Source organism: Phragmites australis, chromosome 7, assembly GCF_958298935.1.
Source record: "Phragmites australis chromosome 7, lpPhrAust1.1, whole genome shotgun sequence".
In the NCBI taxonomy this organism is placed as follows: Eukaryota; Viridiplantae; Streptophyta; class Magnoliopsida; order Poales; family Poaceae; genus Phragmites; species Phragmites australis.
In genome coordinates, this window is record NC_084927.1 from 28,246,391 (window position 1) to 28,264,796 (window position 18,406).

An 18,406-nucleotide genomic window follows, 5' to 3' on the forward strand; every position below is an offset into this window, starting at 1 on the left:
CTCAAGTTCAAAGTGATAATAATGTTGATTCTGATGTTTTGGTAGTAGAAAGAGATCCAGGTATTCGTTGCCAAATTTGGGATCATCCTCCTAATGATCAAGAACAAGCTCGACATGCATACATGAAGCATGGACCATTTCAATTTCACAAGGACATATACCCTCCTTCTGGTTCAACAAAACATCCGCGCAGGTTTTAGTATTATTGGTTCAAGGCTTTCCGTTGGTTGGAATATTCACCTACAAAAGATGCAGCTTATTGCTTTCCATGCTTTCTATTTTCAAAGAAACCACTTGGAAAAGTTGGGTCTGATGTGTTTACTGTCAAGGTTTCAATCACTGGAAAAGAGTAAATGATGGAAATAAATGTGCCTTTCTAACTCACATGGGAAAAGATTGTAACTTGGCTCATAATTATGCTGACAGATGTTATGATAATCTAGAGAATCGGCTATATCATATTGAAGAATTACTGGAGAAGAAAACAGAGGAAGAAATCAAGAGTAATAGGCTGCGGCTTAGAGCAACAATGGATGCATTGCAATGGTTAGCATTTCAAGCTTGTCCATTCCAGGGACATGATGAAGGTATTGGTTCAAATAACCAAGGTAATTTTCTTGAAATGGTGAAAATATTAGCTTCTTATGATGAGGAAGTCGGTGCTGTTGTCCTAGGAAATGCTCCTCTAAATGCTAAATATACCTCACCATCAATTCAAAAAGAAATTCTTCATATTATTGCTTCTAATGTGCAAAGTGCAATTCGTAAAGAAATTGGTGATGCAAAGTTTTGCTTGCTTGTTGATGAATCAAGAGATGAATCCAAAAGAGAGCAAATGGCACTTGTTTTTCATTTTGTTGATAAATCTGGTTTCCTTCGAGAACATTTTCTTGATCTTATTCATGTTCTTGATACATCTTTGGCTACTTAAAAAAAGAGCTATCTTCTGTTTTATCTCATCATCAATTGGATGTTCACAATATTCGAGGGCAAGGATATGATAGTGCTAGTAACATGCGTGGGGAGTGGAATGGACTACAAGCTAAGTTCATGGAAGAGTGTCCTTATGCATATTATGTTCACTGTTTTGCTCATCAATTGCAGTTAGTTCTTGTTGCTGCATCTAAAGAAGTAGCCGAAGTTCATAACTTTTTTGATCATCTTGCTCTTGTTGTCAATACCGTTATATCTTCTAGTAAGAGAAATGATGAGCTTCATGCTAATCAAGTAGCTGAAATGGAGCATCTCATTGAGCTTAGTGAGCTTGAAACTGGAAGTGGAGCTAATCAAATTGGAACTTTGCAACGGCCTTGTGACACCAGGTGGAGTTCTCACTATGCTTTTATTTGCAGCCTTTTGAAATTGTACAAGGCTACATTCTTGGTATAAAAAATATTGCTACTACTAGAGGGTCAGGTTCTTCACCTACAGCATGAGCAAAGGCTGTTGGGGCTGTTAAATTGATGGTGTCATTTGACTTTGTATTTATTCTGCATGTTATGAAAGAACTCATGGGAATCATAGACATGCTATGCAAAAAGTTACAACAGAAATCTCAAGATATTGTGAATGCCATGGATAATATTAGCACTACAAAAAGGCTAATTCAAGAGCTTAGAGATAATGGTTGGACTAAACTTATAAGTGATGTGATGTTGTTTTGTGTGAAACATAGAATTACAACTCCATATTTGAATGACTTCTATGTTGACTTCATCCGATCTCGTGTAGAGGATGAGACTACAGTGGAGCATCATTATCGATATGACATTTTCACTGTTGCTATTGATCAACAAGCACATGAGTTGAATTCTAGGTTCAGCAAACAAGCAATAGAGCTTCTCATTCTTTGCACTTCTTTGGACCCTAAGGACACATTCAGTTCATTGAAAATTGATGATGTGTGTTCTCTAGCTTCAAAGTTCTACCCTGCTGATTTTTCAGAACAAGAAGTAATTAATTTGAGATGTCAATTACAACATTATGAGTACGATGTACCTACAAATCCGAAGTTCCAAAATTTTTCAAGTGTAGCGGATCTTTGTCATCAACTTGCGGCAATTGGCAAATCAAATAATTATAATTTGATTGACAGGTCACATAATGTTGTCCACTCTTATATTAGTTGTTTCGATCATTTCAGCAAGTACTAAGTAACTTTTCCTTAACAGATTGATTCGACCTGTTCTAACTCTACCAATTTCAACCGCAACAACAGAACGTGCATTTTCTATAATGAAACTTGTGAAGACAAGGCTTCGAAATAAAATGGAAGATGATTTTTTAAGAGATTGCTTGGTGACCTATATTGAAAAGGAGATTGCAATAGGATTCTCAACTGATGCAATTATAGATGAGTTCAACGAAAAACCACGTTGAGTGCATCTTGATTGAAAAATGTTAGTTCCTCTATCTTCTGTTGTCTATATTTTGCTATTATGCGAGCAATTATAAATCTTTTTGTTATCAACATTTTATGGGGCATAATCAAGAAATATTTTGCTATTACATTCGCTCATCTTTTTTTGTAATTTTTTACTATAAAATAGTCGTGATACATAGTCGGCCCCGTCCATATATTTTTCCTGGCTCTGCCCCTGCTCCTCAACGCTGGTCGCCGCTGGGTCGGCAGCTGCGCTGGTGTCCAGAACCACTGCAGACAATACCACGTTGGTCAATGTCGAACCTCGTCGAAGTGTTACCATTCAAGAACTCCCAGCAAAAGATGGTGGTTCATTGCAGGTTGTTGTTGATTCATCAATGAAGAGAGTCGAGGCTAAGAAGGCAGTGTCACCAACAAATGTTGACAGTCTTCGCCGTAGCGCCCGCCACCAAGACTCCGCACTTGCAGATGGGATCTTAGCAACAAATGATGATACTATGTCGAGAGCGATGTTTGGGGTGGCAACCAAGAACTTGGACACACCCACAAAGGTACCGCCAAGCATCTCCAAAAATATGCACGCCCCTACAACCTACTTGAGCACATACTCAGGTACGCCATACCCCCAGTCAACCTCATTCAATACCACTCTAGTCTTAAACAGCTAGGTGTTTCTGTGGGTAAAAATGAAGAAGAGATTGAGGTGTCTGTTTAAGGATTTAAAATGGTAGTAGATAGGGTAAAGGTTCAACAGTAACAACAAAGAGAATTAACGAAGAAATGGTTCTTGGTGAACAAGGCATGACATGTGAGGATGAGTTGGAAGCCGGACGCAATGACCCTCTCCTATCCTGCTTAACAGATGAATTCAATAAGAAGACCTGGATGAGGTGGAGTTAGGAAGCTTATTATGCGAATTTAATGCTACCCCTAGAAAGTCCAAGTCAATTTCCTCGTATCAAAAAGGTCGTGCAAAACAATCAGCAGTCAAAAGCAAAAAAAAAAATTCCAAAAAACCAACTAGTGTAACATGAAAGATATATTCTGGAGTAGCAGAGGTCTTAGTGAGTTGGTTAAATTCCAATACATCAATGAAAGTGCTAGCGAACATGGTTTGAATTTCATCGCCCTAAAAGAAACTAGGAAAAAAGAGGCAAAAGTCATGTTCATAAACCGCATATCTAGCAGATTAGACCTATATTGGCATTGCCTTCCCTCACGAGGAAGATCGGATGCCATCTTGCTTGGGATAAATAAATCTACTTTTGACATTATTGAAATTTTGGTAGGGGAATTTTCAGTGAAATGCCATCTCTAAAATAAGTCAGATTCTTTTATATGGACCCTTATAACAGTATACGGTCCAACCCAAGCAAAACAAAAATCTAGTTTCCTTGAAGAACTGGTTAACCTATACCACAACAATCCACACTCGATACTAATCGGGGGGACTTTATATCTTAAGATTTAGTCAGGAGAAAAATAATGATATATTCTCGAACCAGTGGTCTTTCTTGTTCAACACTGTCATTGACAGTTTGGACCTAAGAGAGATCAAACTTTCAGGGAGAAGATATACCTGAAACTGAGGGAGGATGGGATCTTTCCTATCATGGTGCCTGCCATGATTCTTGGTGATCGCAACCTTCACCGGTCCTAGTGACAAACTTGGTGTTTGTCGCCGCAGTTTGGCATCGAGTGGTCTCAACCAGGAGGGCGAGGTCACGCAACCATGACGCTACTGGCAAACCCTTCGGTACTGCTATCGGTGGGTGGCTAAGAAGTATTCACACGGTTTGTAGATTCTGTGCAGACATCATGGCCTTGTAGTTGAGCTGATGAGTGCAAAGTGGCGACATATTGCGAGCGGGGGAGCCCCCGACATTCTTGCGACGTGACAGCCTTGGTGACGTCACCGCCAAGGACTATGTCCTTTGCGGTGGCTCCTCCGAGCGACGCTGTGGTGGTTGGGGCTATGCCAGAGCATCCATGTGTCCAGCGTCGGTCTGGTTCTCCTCTAGACGCCTGGCCTAGGGAGGCACCTGAGACACGGGAGCCTCCGCTGCCACCCGTTGCATGAACTATCGTGCAAACTTCCGGTTGAACCTTGGAGCCTTCGGACTCTGATTTGGTGTCCCATACCTAGAGCACACCGGGCTTAACCCCATGACGAACACCTCACGGTGACGGGGGTCCTTGGAACGGGACTCAACGGTTGCCGTGAATCCGGCCATGGGTAGCCTAATCTAATCTTTAACACTTACCAAAACGCAGAAACGCGTCACCTACTTGACGCGCCAACTGTCAAGGGTTAGTCCCTAACAATGATTTCAGGGTGTACCGGTCGATTGGCGTGTGAACAATATTTACGGTGTACATGTGTTTGTGATGAACTCAAGAACATAGGGGTTATCCAGGTTTATGCCTCCGAAGGATAATAACCCTATGTCATGTGTATTTTGTTATCAGTGTTTGTGAACTAGTTACAGAAGAGTGTCCCTTTTTGCTAGACCTATTCTCCTCTTTATATACAAGAGAACGAGAACTTACAAGTGGATCTTTTTTCCCTGACCCATACCTAGCTAGATGTACTTTTCTCAAGCCATCATCACGCGGAGCGTGTGTGCTACACCTTGCGCCGGTGGTATTGCAAGGCCCATCCTATCCTCTTGGATGCCTCCACTCTTACCTTATCTCGGTAGCCCTGTCTGTCCCCTCGCCATGCGCCGCAAGCCCATCTGCTAAATCGTTCCGTCCTAGCCTTCAATGAGTCCGCTTGCAAACTCGTTCACTTGTCTGGTCGTTCTGCAGACCCTATTCCATCTGCATGTGGTGCTAAGTCGGTCCGCAACACCCTATTCCGTAGCAATTAATGATACGGGATAGGCACTGCTCATCTGCACCGACCATGATATTGTTCATTTGAGGCGCCTCGAGAAAGAAAACACTTGAGTAGATATCAATAACGACTTAGACAGGTTAGGTCTGGACGCCCCACGGCCAGCAGAGGCTGGTCATGGGATCACATTAAATTGCAAGGAGGTTGGTCGCTCAAATCTCGTCCTAATCATGGGAGCCAAAGGCTGGTCGTGCGATAGACCAGGGTTTAGAAAATATCTCCCGCCAAACACCATACCCTGTAAGACCCGTTAGCCAAAATGCTCCCTTACTTAATACTCCAACCGAGTTACCAAACTCCTAAGCCCTGCTAAGCTCCAATTCGACCATGCACAGATGCACAGCACAGGTCACTTGCCATCCAGACAAGATGGACAGATGAGTACTTGTCTCTGGAAGCTCATATTATCATGGCAGGAAACACTTCTCTTTGTGAGAGAGTATCATAGCAGGAACACGATGTCGCCCTCCATTACAGATGAAGTGAGCGAAAACAATGAACTCCCATTGAAATGCTACAACTGCCCGCACTACAAACATCGCGCTCTTATTTCGATTCTCCCTCAAAAATGACGAAGTGAAAAGCGTCAGTAACAAACTGGCTGATAACCTTAGTGCCAGCATGTAAAGACACGAGTCACAGTAGTCACAAGTTTCAGTCATGTTATACACTACAACATCTATCACAACTCCTCGGCCTCTGTACAGTGTCAATAGCTTAACTAGCTACTCCCCTCCATCTAACAGGCGACGTCAACAAAAGGATGCCGAGCATTATATAATCTGTACATCGTTTGATCATCAGGCAACTCTGCCACCGATTTCAGAGTACGAGAAAGCTTACAGTGACAAGCTGAATAAAAAAAAGCTACAACACCTGAATAATGCACACAATGGCGTCTCTATGAAGAGAAACTGCGCCGACTCTCACAACCAGGGCAATTGTGCAAGCTCTCGTGGATGTAGAAATCACAATCAAGGCAGAAGTGATGGTTGCATTTTGGGCAGTAAACATGGAGGCTAGATTTGCCATCTGCAAGGAAAATATAGAAATAATTAATGATCCTGATCTTTGCTACCCATGTACGACGTCTTACATCAAACAAGAACAGGAAAAGGAGTATGAGAATTGGGAAGGGAAGAATGTAACGTTCACATAAGCTTTGCTCTCAGTAATGAAGAAGCTATCTTTTTTTTGTATATTAGACCAATGCAGAAGCTACCTATGTTTTGTCAACGATTCATTTTAATTGCAGAAAGAATTTAAGGCTAATTCTCATTTGGCAAGCTCCCCATTTTGCAATGTCATTTTGTTTGTCAATGTAGGCATCACTATGCACGAATTTACAGAATACTTGCTACTCCCTCCGTTATTTTTTTATTTGACGTTTTTTACTTTTTGGGTCTCCAAGACACGACTTCGACCACTATTTTTTATAACATTATATCAGTAAATACTAATAAAATTATACTTTTATGAAAGCATTTCAAAGACAAATCTAGTCATATAATTTTCATCTAGCCAATCTTGATAATTTTTAATATATCAATGGTCAAAGTTTAGAAAGTTTGATGGCACTTATTGTAGGACATCAAATAAAAAAGAACAGAGTACCAAATACAAGGTTTAGTAGCAGTGGAACATATGCAGGCAAGGTGGCAAGGGCATTAAAAGATATTTTTCTAGTCTGAAAGTAGCAGACATGAGCTTCGACATGCTTCAGCATACCAGGGTTAAAAAGGCTCTGCTGGCAGCCGAAACAATTTTGGCTTCCCTTTTGGCCTCTATTTGGGACAGAGGGCACCTCATCAAACGGTGCTACTAGGAAAAGATGATGATATGACCTTGCCAAGTGTGGAGAACTAACTAGTGTTAGACCACAGGTTCGACATTCTGTTGGAAGCTCACACACATTAACTTTGCATCTAGGACATATGTAACCTTCACCCCCGGACTTTATTTTCTTGTGACAAGAGCAAATAGAGATAAGATCCTCAGCGCCCCTCTGTGGAAAACCCATCTTAATCAAATTAGCTGAAGCATACTCTGCTATTGCAGGAGGTGGGGGAGCATGTTCCAGCAGCAATTCTTTAAAATGAGACTGCCAAAAGAAAGGAAACGACATTAATCTTTTACAAGAATAGAATAATCAAACGTAAATCACAAGCATATTTTAGCACCTCATCCAGTGCAACCGTGTAGGATCCACCAGTCTCTTCACAGAGATGTTTGCAAATGAAGATCTCTGCAGCAAGACCAATAACGGAGCATCTAATTTTAGATTTTTTACATTTTTCTACTGTCACCAGGATCGCGTGTATTTAGGGCAGAGTACAAAATTAAGACTTCCTTGTGACCATATGACGGGATCTGATCTAAATAACCATGGACAAGTTCTAGAGCATTCTGCTGAGATGAATCACCAGAACACTCGAGCTTCCCCATCAAAGCCTTAATCTGTGATTCTGGGCTCCCTCCAATGTCTGTAAGTTGATGGGAAATACCATCTTTAATCGTCACTAGGCCAACATGGCTCAAGGGATTCTGGTCAAAGAATTCTCTTATGAAAACCTCAGCATGTTTTGCAACAACAGCCATTCGACTAGGGCGATAATCCATTTCTGAAGCTGCCTACATGAGTAAAGAACAATTATGAGAACGCAAAAAGTGCAAAGAGAACAGTGTAACAATAATTTGCAGCAAAACAATTCTTCACCACAAACAATTGAGCAGGCTAATCATTTACAACTAAAACGTTTATGGATGCTGAAATATAATTATATAATGTTGCAGTACAAAAGAAAAAAACAAATGAGAGGGAGGAAAAGAGATATTTTCTTTACCAAAAATGAACATCTTCCAAAGATACATAATCAAAATATATAAAGCTTTGTCAAACCAGCAAAATTATTTCATACTAATATTAGAGCAGTACAGTTTCCTTCTCTTTTGACAAAAAACTGAAGGCGCAATCGGTCGAAAAGAAGTTATTCTTTTCATATTCTGAACAACAAAGAACTTCTTACTCATAATAAGTGTTCTGATGAGGGCAACAATGTTCACTTTTAGGTGACTCATGTTGCTGCTGGAATATTGTTACCGAAAGTCCAATTGTGCAGGTAGCAATAAGTCCATGAGTAGACAACTTAATCTATCAGTGAAGAACAACAGTTCACTGGTTGCAATCCATAGGATACACATCAATGAAAAAAAAAATGAAAGCATATTTTCTCCTGCTGGTTAATAGAATCCATGTCTTTCCTTTTTTTTGGGTAAATATGAAGACCAGTCTAGATTTTGTGCCTGTACACGAGTGTTCTATAGAGCAATTTTGCAGCAATCATCAAAGACCTACTTTCTTGTCCTGCAATCTAATTCCTGCACTTCTTGTGATGTCAGGATTTTAAAGGAGCAAGCCTTGACAGAAGTCAAAACATCTAACACATTATTGCTTATGCATAGCAGATAATTCAATGAAATGTTCAGGGAGAATAACTTCTTAAATGAAGGGAAACAATTAAAAAGTAACTTGGGACACGACTATTCAGGCAACAAATAGCAATAACCACCAGAAACACCTTCAAACAATTCAATAGAACAGTGAAATTGATGCTGCAAGTGTAAAGAATGAGATGTTCACTCTATTTCACATATATCTAAGCTGTGTAATCAGAGGTTTCATATTATGACAGGACTCATCCAATAAGGGCCTCATGGTTAAGAGGATTCAGATCTCAACTATAAAATACCAAAGATGATGTATTGTGTCATCTACTTCTCCTTTTAATAATCCAACTGCTGTGCTCACATATAAATGGAGCCTGTCTCTACTAGGCTTGAGCTCCGAACAACAGATTATTGCCAGGGGCAATACTAAGATAGGAGCAACCTAGGTTCAAGCTTTCCAGTTCCCCATAATTCGTGAACATGAATCTATGAGCACAGAACCTCCTGTAGTATCACCTTAGATAGCACTGGTCTCTAGAGTTGATGGAGAATTTAGCTCTTGATACCAGCGCCGTGGGTACAAATCACACTTCAGCTTAGTTTCTCTCAAACACCAAGTTGTTACCATTCTAATTAATTGTTTCCTAGCATAAAATGATTGACCTCCCATACTTTAAGTTTCTAATTCAGCCCCTGATTACCGTCTCACACTAACAGGGTTAGATTTGGAAAATTGACCTATCCACCAATTACAGCATTACCCATGCCCAGGAATGCATGAACCCAATCGGGTAATCGACGCAGATAAACCCTGAGGGTGAACAAACGGCACTAAAGGACACCAATCGGATCATCTCGCCGATTGATCCCAAGCAGCAAACCCGGGTTCATACAACAATACGCTCACCACCCGAGTTCATACAACAATACGCTCACCAGGTGCTCGACAGAATGACTAGCCGAAAGACTGAGAGCAAAGCAAATAACACATGACGAACCCGGGAAAGGTCGATGACGATGTAGAGGTAGCGGATGAGTCCCTTCTGGATGCGGGCCGCCGCCGCGGCCTCCGACCGGAGGAGGAGGCGTCGGCGGTACTGCGCGTGGACGAGGGTCTTGGTGTCGATGGGGCGGAGGAGGCCCGACTCGTCCTCCTGCAGCGACTCCCACGACCGCTCGTCCGCGTACGCGCGCTCCCACGCCTCCAGGACGCGGCCCTCGCCGCCCTCGTTGTCCTCATCGTCTTCCTCGTCCTGGTTGCGGCGACGCCTCGCGGCGGTGGAGGGCGCGTCGAAGCCGCCAACGACGCCGTACATGGTGTGGAGGCGAGGTCGGGGACCAGGGGATGGGCCAGGCGGGTGTGCTGGTTTGGGACTATTGGGCTTTTCTTTAAGTAAATTTCGCTTTGAATCATGTATCACTATACTTGGTTTATTTTGAACTATTTTTAATAATAACTTTCACTTTAAATTATATATTTGATGCTAATTTTTAGTTTACATCGGGTTTAAGGAATCGATATTTGATCATGCTCACGTGATGAGCATTTCTATCCACCTCAACTCTATGTATTTATTTGGGAGGATGGACTACTATTTTTAAACCAAACTTTTTCCTCTCGATTTATTCTTCTTTGTCTGCTTCTCCTTTGGTCTCAAGTTGCTAAATTCGTCTCTCCATATCACATATGATGATATTGAGTTTATGACATTACCGACCATTCAAAAAGTTAACATTCTACATGTAATCTAACCCTCTGATTACTAGGATTGTGGATATAGGCGTCGAGAAAATGATGAGGTAGACATAGGAGGAGTGGTGCGGCAATGCAAGTGGTGACTTGAAGAGAAGCAGCCACAACGTAGAGATGGTTGGAGAGGATTAGTCATGCAGGCGACAACTTGAGATGGTGTCATTAGCGAGGAATATAAGTAGATGACGAAGTCTAAGGGCGGTGACACTTGGACTCTGGAGGTCTGATATGGAGAAATGTCTCTAATAGTTTGAGACCAAATAGGAAGCAGACAACGAATAATGAACCAAGAGTAAGAAAACTTAGGCTATAAATAATAGTCCATCATCTCAATTGAATCTGTGGAGCTAAGGTGGATGAAACTGGTCACCACATAAGCACGGTCAAAGGTTCAATCTTTAGACACGATACAAACTGAAAAATTAACATATATAGTTCAATGTGGCACCTATTGTTAAATGTGACACCAAGAGCACTAACATATAGTTTAAAGTGAAATTTGCTCTTTTTTCGGTGGGTTATATTGAGTATAGTGCTGACTACCTGTAAACCTTTTTAACAACAAACAATTTTGCTAATTTTCCAACTGCCAGGAAAAAAAATAGCAGCCACGCTTGCCATACGATCGCATTGATATTCATGTTCTTGAAGTCTTGCTCCGGCCACCATTCGTCGTCTCCGGCAACGGCAGATGAATACAAGGTTGGATTCATCTCCATGTGCAAACCACCCTGCAACCTCACCGCCATTTCCATTTGCAACTACCGGCATCATCACTCAAAAGTTGTTTTCCTCACAAGAGCCCTAGCATTAATAAGATGAACCGTGTACGAGCGTCGATGAGAAACTTAGGCGAGCCGCTATTTATAAATTATAATTATTACACGTAATATTATATTAGACCAACTAGACCTCATACATCCTATAGTTACGGATGTAAGTTGGTGGAACTAGGACAATCTATTAAACCATTCTTTTTAGTTTACAGAATGAGCTACCGGTCAAGTGTGAAGTAAGTGTTTATATTATCTCTTAAACTATCATGAGTGCAGTGGCAGACACAATATAAGTAAGCAGTGGGGCTAATTTTTTCTTCCTCCTCCTCTTTCACCTCATCTCTATATTCTTTTCCTTCTCTTCAAAAAATGAGGATAAAGTTGGATGGAGAGGGGCGCCTAAGTGCGCTCTGAGCGTCTGCCCCATGATAGATCCGCCTCTGCATACATACAGCTTATCTAATTCAACCATGAACTGCAAAATCATTTACTTCACACCGTTTAACCTATCAAAATCGAATCGAATCCAACTGGATATGGCGGTGTGTTAGGGTTTGGCTGATTGACGTGGCTCCCCAGTATGGAAGTAACTAGTGACGTGGCGCACTATCCAACACAAAGTCAACAAATAAGCTCTAGGACACACAAGTAGTATATTGTTTTAGCAGCTGGCGTTTGGGCCCCGAACACTTCTTTTGACCTTTTTTCTGATTTGTGCGGATTGGTGTTCCAAGCCATCAAATATGTCCTTTCATTCATGTTTGCTCCGATTTTCATAGTTTTAAGGTGTCAAGTAAATAGTTTCTAGTGCGGAGTTGAAATTAGACAAACGTGAAAGTTCAAAGAATAGTATCTGACTTATTTAAAAAATAAACCCCCAATTGAATGGAATTGGGTTTGGGTTGACCCACCCGCATCTCTTCCCACGGATTTTGGAATGTGGTGTTGTGGTCTTGTTTTATCATCTCATTAGTTAAGTGTCTCTGTGTTACAATAAAAATATAAATATTGAACATAGTAATATTAAGTATGTAAATATGGATGTGAGTGTGCTATCGAACGAATACGTCGGTAGCGATATTGTAGTTTGATTTCAGATGAAATCCGAAAAACAAGAATAAGATTATCTACTAATTTGCTTCCTAATTTATTCGTTTATTTTTATTAGTAAATTTGATCTCATATCTGTAGTCGGTAACGAGACCGGGAGACTGAAGGACGAGAATAAATAATAAAAAAACAAATTATTTAAATTTTAAGGTTTTTTATTATATTAAAAGAAAGAAGAGGAAGACCTGTACGAGAACTAACTTTTATTTTATATAATATAATAATGAATGATTATTCTGTTAACATGCTATGTCCAGCCGTCCAGGTTGGTAGCATTTTGGTCGTACCACGCATGGTTGTTATGCCGTACTCCTCTGATGCTAGCGGTGATCATAAGATGTCATAGTCTTTGCCGTTGCACCTGTTCAATCCTTCTGTGGTTCCTATCAAGTCTTAATGTTCCGACAGATCAGCTAGCTTCAGTGTGCTCGAAGTACAAGAGGGGTCTCTTTCCTTATTTTTCTGCACTTCTTTTTCTTTTCTTTTTTTTGTGCGAATCCAGTTCTGCACTGCCGAGTGCCGAGCTTTTAGCTTTCGCTTCACCTGCGTGTTATCCATCTATGAACAAACTTGGATGCAATGACGTGATGCTTGAGTTTCAGTTTGCGTCCCTAGGCTTGGAATCTTATGCAGCAGCCTTGCTGCTCATTGCATGGACATAAAACTCTGCAAATATAATGCAGTTCAGGCTGTTTAGAACTTGTTCAGTGTGTTTATGTGTGCGTCTAGCCAACTGTAGGAATATATATGCTAGTAGTAGTGCTCCCTCTGAAATAGCAATACGAGCAACTTCAAACTGATGGTAAAAATTCAAAAACAGACAACAAACATTATTATATTTATCAAAATAAATAACATATCAGCGTATTTGTAAATCTAGCATATATATTCGGCATCTTAAACACTTAAAAAATCGATTCTGGTACCTGAAACATCGAAAAACGATAGTGCCGAATACGATACTGTTCATCATATCCAGCATCTCAGATGCCAAAAACTCCTTGTATTCGACATCTGAGGTGCCGAATACGGTGCACAATGCTGTATTCGGCACATCCGAATATAGGTTGGTGTGGTGCTATCGTCCTTTCACGCCGCGTCGTGTCGCCACTTTCGGTGTGCCGGCCGTTTTCACTTTTGCCGATTTTGATAGCACCCCACGTGCTATTGTCCCCACGTGTTCACATGTCTTAGCCCCGCGCTGTCGTGTTTCGCTATAAGGAGATGCAAATTGGTAAGGAGATGCAGCGCTGCGAGAAGAGAGGAGACGAGCAGCACGAGCAAAGGAGGAGATGAGAAGTGGTAGCACTAGGAGAGCAGCAACAGCGTGAGGTGGGGAGTAGTAACAGCGCAAGGAGAGGAGAATCAGTCTGAGATGAAGAGGAGCAGCAGCGTAAGTTACAGTAAGTACTTAAATTATACATTTAATTAATACTTGCACCAATAATAGGAATTAGAGTAAGTACATTGTTTAATCCGTTCAATTACATTTATATAATTATTTGCGTTTAATAACATGATGGTCTAGTGGTGGCGTAGGGTGATGACCTAGTGCATGTATGCTCTCCATAGGTGTAAGTAGGGTGTCCGTGCAATGAGAGAAAAGAGATAAAAATAAAGAAAAAAGGAAAAAGAAAAAAAAATAAATTATAGAAAGATTAAAAAAACTTGGATCGGACAGAAGGATTCGATTAAAATCACAATGTACCAAAATTAATCAAATTGAATTTTTAATAAATAGTGGTGTGTGCATGCTTAATTAATATTTTAATTTAATATATTAAAATAGTGGTGTGCACCGAATAGCTACATAGCTAGAGAGGTGATTAGGGATGTGATGTGATGAGAATGATGGATGGATAGTGGTGTAAGCCTATTTAATACTGAACTTTTGCATAATGAAATGACTACATCAAGCAACAGTTTTCATAGGAAATTTCTGTCAAGCATCAATGCCATAACTTTTTCAGCTTTCACAGGAAATCTTATGATCCAGCCCCCAGCCAAGCCCATACACTCAATTCATGCACTAGCCCCTAGCCACCATAAATAACTCCACCCTCATCCATTGATAGACTACTCCTTCCTTAGCTCTCTCAACTATAATGTCTTCCTCACCTCCAGCAAGTCCACCCAAGATACATTAGGGGATTTTCATCCCCCAGGAGGTCGAATCCCCGACATGCTTCTATAACGACCCTTGTAGGCTTCGCGAGTCCCAGGATATCTCTTACACCTATGACTTTACACTTTTTCATATGTATCAACTACCAGTACGTTAAGCCTCAACATGAACCGTACGAGTATCCACCGGTATAGCGATGCATATCACTAATGTGGCACATTTCATATGATTTCATGCATTATTTTACTAAACTTCCCTTTGTTTCATTTGTCCAATCTTTTTCACCTATCTATGACTTCATGGAATGGCTGGATATTGAGCAAAATACGCACCAAAAGCGGTGAGTCAATATGAGCATGCGGTGGAGGAGGGAAACGTACGAACGCCAGGAGTATGAACAACAACGGGAGGAACTATGATTCAAGTGTCAGGAGAAGAAGCGGATGAGAAAAGCAGCAAATGAGCGTGCCGCGGCTGAGGCACGCAAAGCAGAGAGGAAAAGAAAGCGGGAGAGGGCCCCGATGCACTGCGAAAGGGCAAATATCCTAAATGCACTCAGTAGAGTAGCATCTATTATAACTCGGTCTATTTTCATTCTCTAAGGCATGTTTGGTTTAGCAGCGGTATGCTATTAAGTTAGTCTTTAGGCGTACCATACATGCCAATGTTTGTTATCGTTATCTCTTTATGGTTAGTGTCCATTCGTGCAGCAACAAAAAACCACATATCATATGTAATGTTTATCAGCGTATGTAACCTCTATACCAGGTTATATGATAATCGTACTTCATAAATATTATTGTTCGACAAATTAAAATTTGTATCCTTCTAACGTTACTTCACTAAAAAAAATTACCTACACAAATACATTTAAATGAATAATAAAATATCAATAAAATTACGCTGAAACAAATTCACACACGACAAGACGCGACGTGAGGGATGGAACGCATCGACCTGTATTCAGCACCTGAGGTACCGAATACAGCACTACTCACCGTATTCGGCACGTCAGGTACCAAATGTATTCGACACCTTAGACACCGAATACAGAGAGTTCTCGGCACCTGACGTACCGAATACAATAAACAGTGCCATATTCGGCACCTCAAGTACCGAATATAGGCCGGACCTATTATTTTTTGGTGCCTCATGTACCAAAATCAATTTTTCGGTGTTTAAGGTACCGAATACAGACGCTAGATTTGCAAATACACCGATATATTATCTATTTTGGTAAATATGGTGGCGTTTGTTGTCTATTTTTGGATTTTTGCCTCAAACTGAACCTAGAGAGAGAGCGCGCGCACGCGCCAAGAGCAATCATGAATTGAAATGTCCGAGAAACTTCAACAGTCTGAAAGAACACAAAGATGAGAAGGATGCTATTGGGGGAAAGGTACAGACAAAGCCCAAGTAATAGAACACCCATATAAAGGCTTAAGGGCCTCTATGTAATATTTATACCCTAACAAAGGTTGGAGAGAAACTTTCATCTCTCCCCTCCACCTATATAAAGGACTTTAGAGGTCAAGTGGGGGCTGTTTTTTCCCACATTCACTCTTCTCTCTTTGCCCGGATTGAACCATTTGGTACTGTTTATGAAAATAATTCTACCAGTTAGCGTTGTATAATAGAACAACTCATATAAAAACCTAAGGGTCTCTACTATATAATATTTGTATCTCACGAAGTGTTAGAGAGAAAAAGTTTCATCTCTCCTCCCCACCTATATAAAGGACCCAAGAGGTTCAGAGTGAGTTGATTTTTTCCACATCCACTTCTCTCTCTATTTGAATTGAATGTTTTGGTACTGTTTATGAAAATAGTTCCGACAGATGCAATTGGTTAAAGCAATATGCCACGACTTCTCCTTCCTTAATCCTTCTCCTCAGCAATTTTTGTTTTGACTTTCAGACGCGAATATCTGGAACATCCAAATTACTAGCACCGTATCGTATTAACATCGGGCAACCGTTTCTGCTCATCTGTCAGTGTGGTCTGGTCAGACCTTACTGGCCTCCGAGGATTCATCAGTGCTTGCAGAATCAGACAAGAAGAACTGAAGAAGCGCCTCCTCTCTGTTCTGTTGGGCTTTGGTGTATCGTCGTACCCACCATTTCCTCGCACACGTTAATACGTACGTACGGCGGCGTCGGCAACGGCCGATCGAGCATGCCACATGAGTTGTGTCATGTCCACGTCCTCTTCCTTCCGGCACCGGCCTGGAGGCCTCTTGCACGGAGGAGTGAGCTGAGGAGCATGCAGCATACGTCAACCGGTTCCAGGATTCCTACTGCTCCTTGTTGCCTCCCTGGTCGTCCTCGTTAGCCAAGGAAGGAAGCTAGCGCTGCAGGATATGAATACCGATGCTTGCATGGGATGCCACGCCGCCGCAGGTGTGGTCAACTCCTGCAACGATAAGTGCCTCGATCACATGACACTGTGCTAGTGCCTAGACCGCGCGCATCATGGATGGCACACCTCGCAACAGCCTAGGCAAGGAGGGAGGCTGACAAGAAAGGAGTAAAGTCTAGTCCTGTGGCTGGTTGGGTTCGGTGGTTGCGGTTCAAGCGCTCGGCCCGGGGTGTGGTTTGGTTAATGCGTAGTGCCAAATGTTTCATCGATCTAGCCTTGCGATGGCGTGATGATTTCCAACCAGAGATCTGATCGGTCGACTGAACCCAGCCAGTGGATGTCGATCGATCTAGCTAGCAGTGCGTATCAAAAGTTTGCTCCAACGATTACCGGAAGATGGCTGCAAGAAAGGAAACTGAATTTCGAAGAAAATCAAGGACGAAGCCTGCACCGCGCAATGAACTTCATGTGAATAATCTCGCGTCGCAAAGCAGGGCTAAACATTTGCACGTGCCGCGTCAAAGCATATCCATGGGCAATGTGCGTGGTAGAGCACTAGAGCTAGCGCACTGTACAATCCGATAGAGGATTTTGGCGTGAGATTGCAAGCAACATCTGGTCATCATAGTAATGAGACTGGGGACTATTCTTTTAGACTCTTTAGTTTTACGATAAAATCGGTGTTAAATCTGTAGTTTGTAAAATTAATATTTAAATCTGTAGTTTTGCGATAATTTATCAAATTATTTTAAATTTTACGATAAAAATGATACTAAATCTGTAATTTTATGAAACTATTACTTAATATATAGTTTTATGATAATTTATTAAAATATTTATAGATTTACGAAATTTGGCCAACTATCGTTTAAAACTTGGCCAACTAACCAACCATATACAGGACTTCGTCTTCCATCCGAACACAATCATTTTTATTTGGTGTCTCTCAATTTTTGGACATATAAGAGAAGAAAGAGGAGTACTAATAAGATGAGCAAGAGCTCCGCTACTTGATGGCTCCGAATGTCCCACTGTCATAACTTATGACACTTAATATACATACCTTGATTTTTTCCAAAACAGAGGCCAAAATCGGAAAGCATTTGGCAACACTTGGACTGAAGGTGTCTCCCAGTTATGCTATGCTTTTTTTTTATTTCAGAAAAAAGGAGTGGTTTATGAGAAACCATCATCCAACTTTTCACAATCAGATCTAGATGAAAATATGGATTCTTGTGCAAGAGTGCACTAGTAAATCACATAAAAAAAATTCCAAAAGTTGTACCAACATTGTTTCCAGAAATAAATAAGTGCCAAAAGAGATTTCTGGGTCACACTTGGAAAACCAGTCTCTGACCCTGGAGAGAAAAAATATAGTAAAAAATAAGACACACTTGGAAAAGCTTTAAAGACCTTCTTGGTGTATCTCCCAACATCCAATTAATGCTCCCTCGGGACCAGCGTCTCACTTCAATGCGAAGAACAAAAAAGGACTCCGGGAAAAAAAAGGAAGAAACTTGGAGCAGCAGCAGCAGCAGCAGCAGCAGGCCAGCAG

General features: G+C 41.2%; 1 pseudogene; it reads right to left on the reverse strand.

The window, feature by feature from the left end:
- Positions 1 to 5,809: 5,809 nt before the first annotated feature.
- On the reverse strand, positions 5,810 to 10,060 carry LOC133924558 (general transcription factor IIH subunit 2-like; annotated as a pseudogene).
- Positions 10,061 to 18,406: the final 8,346 nt, after the last annotated feature.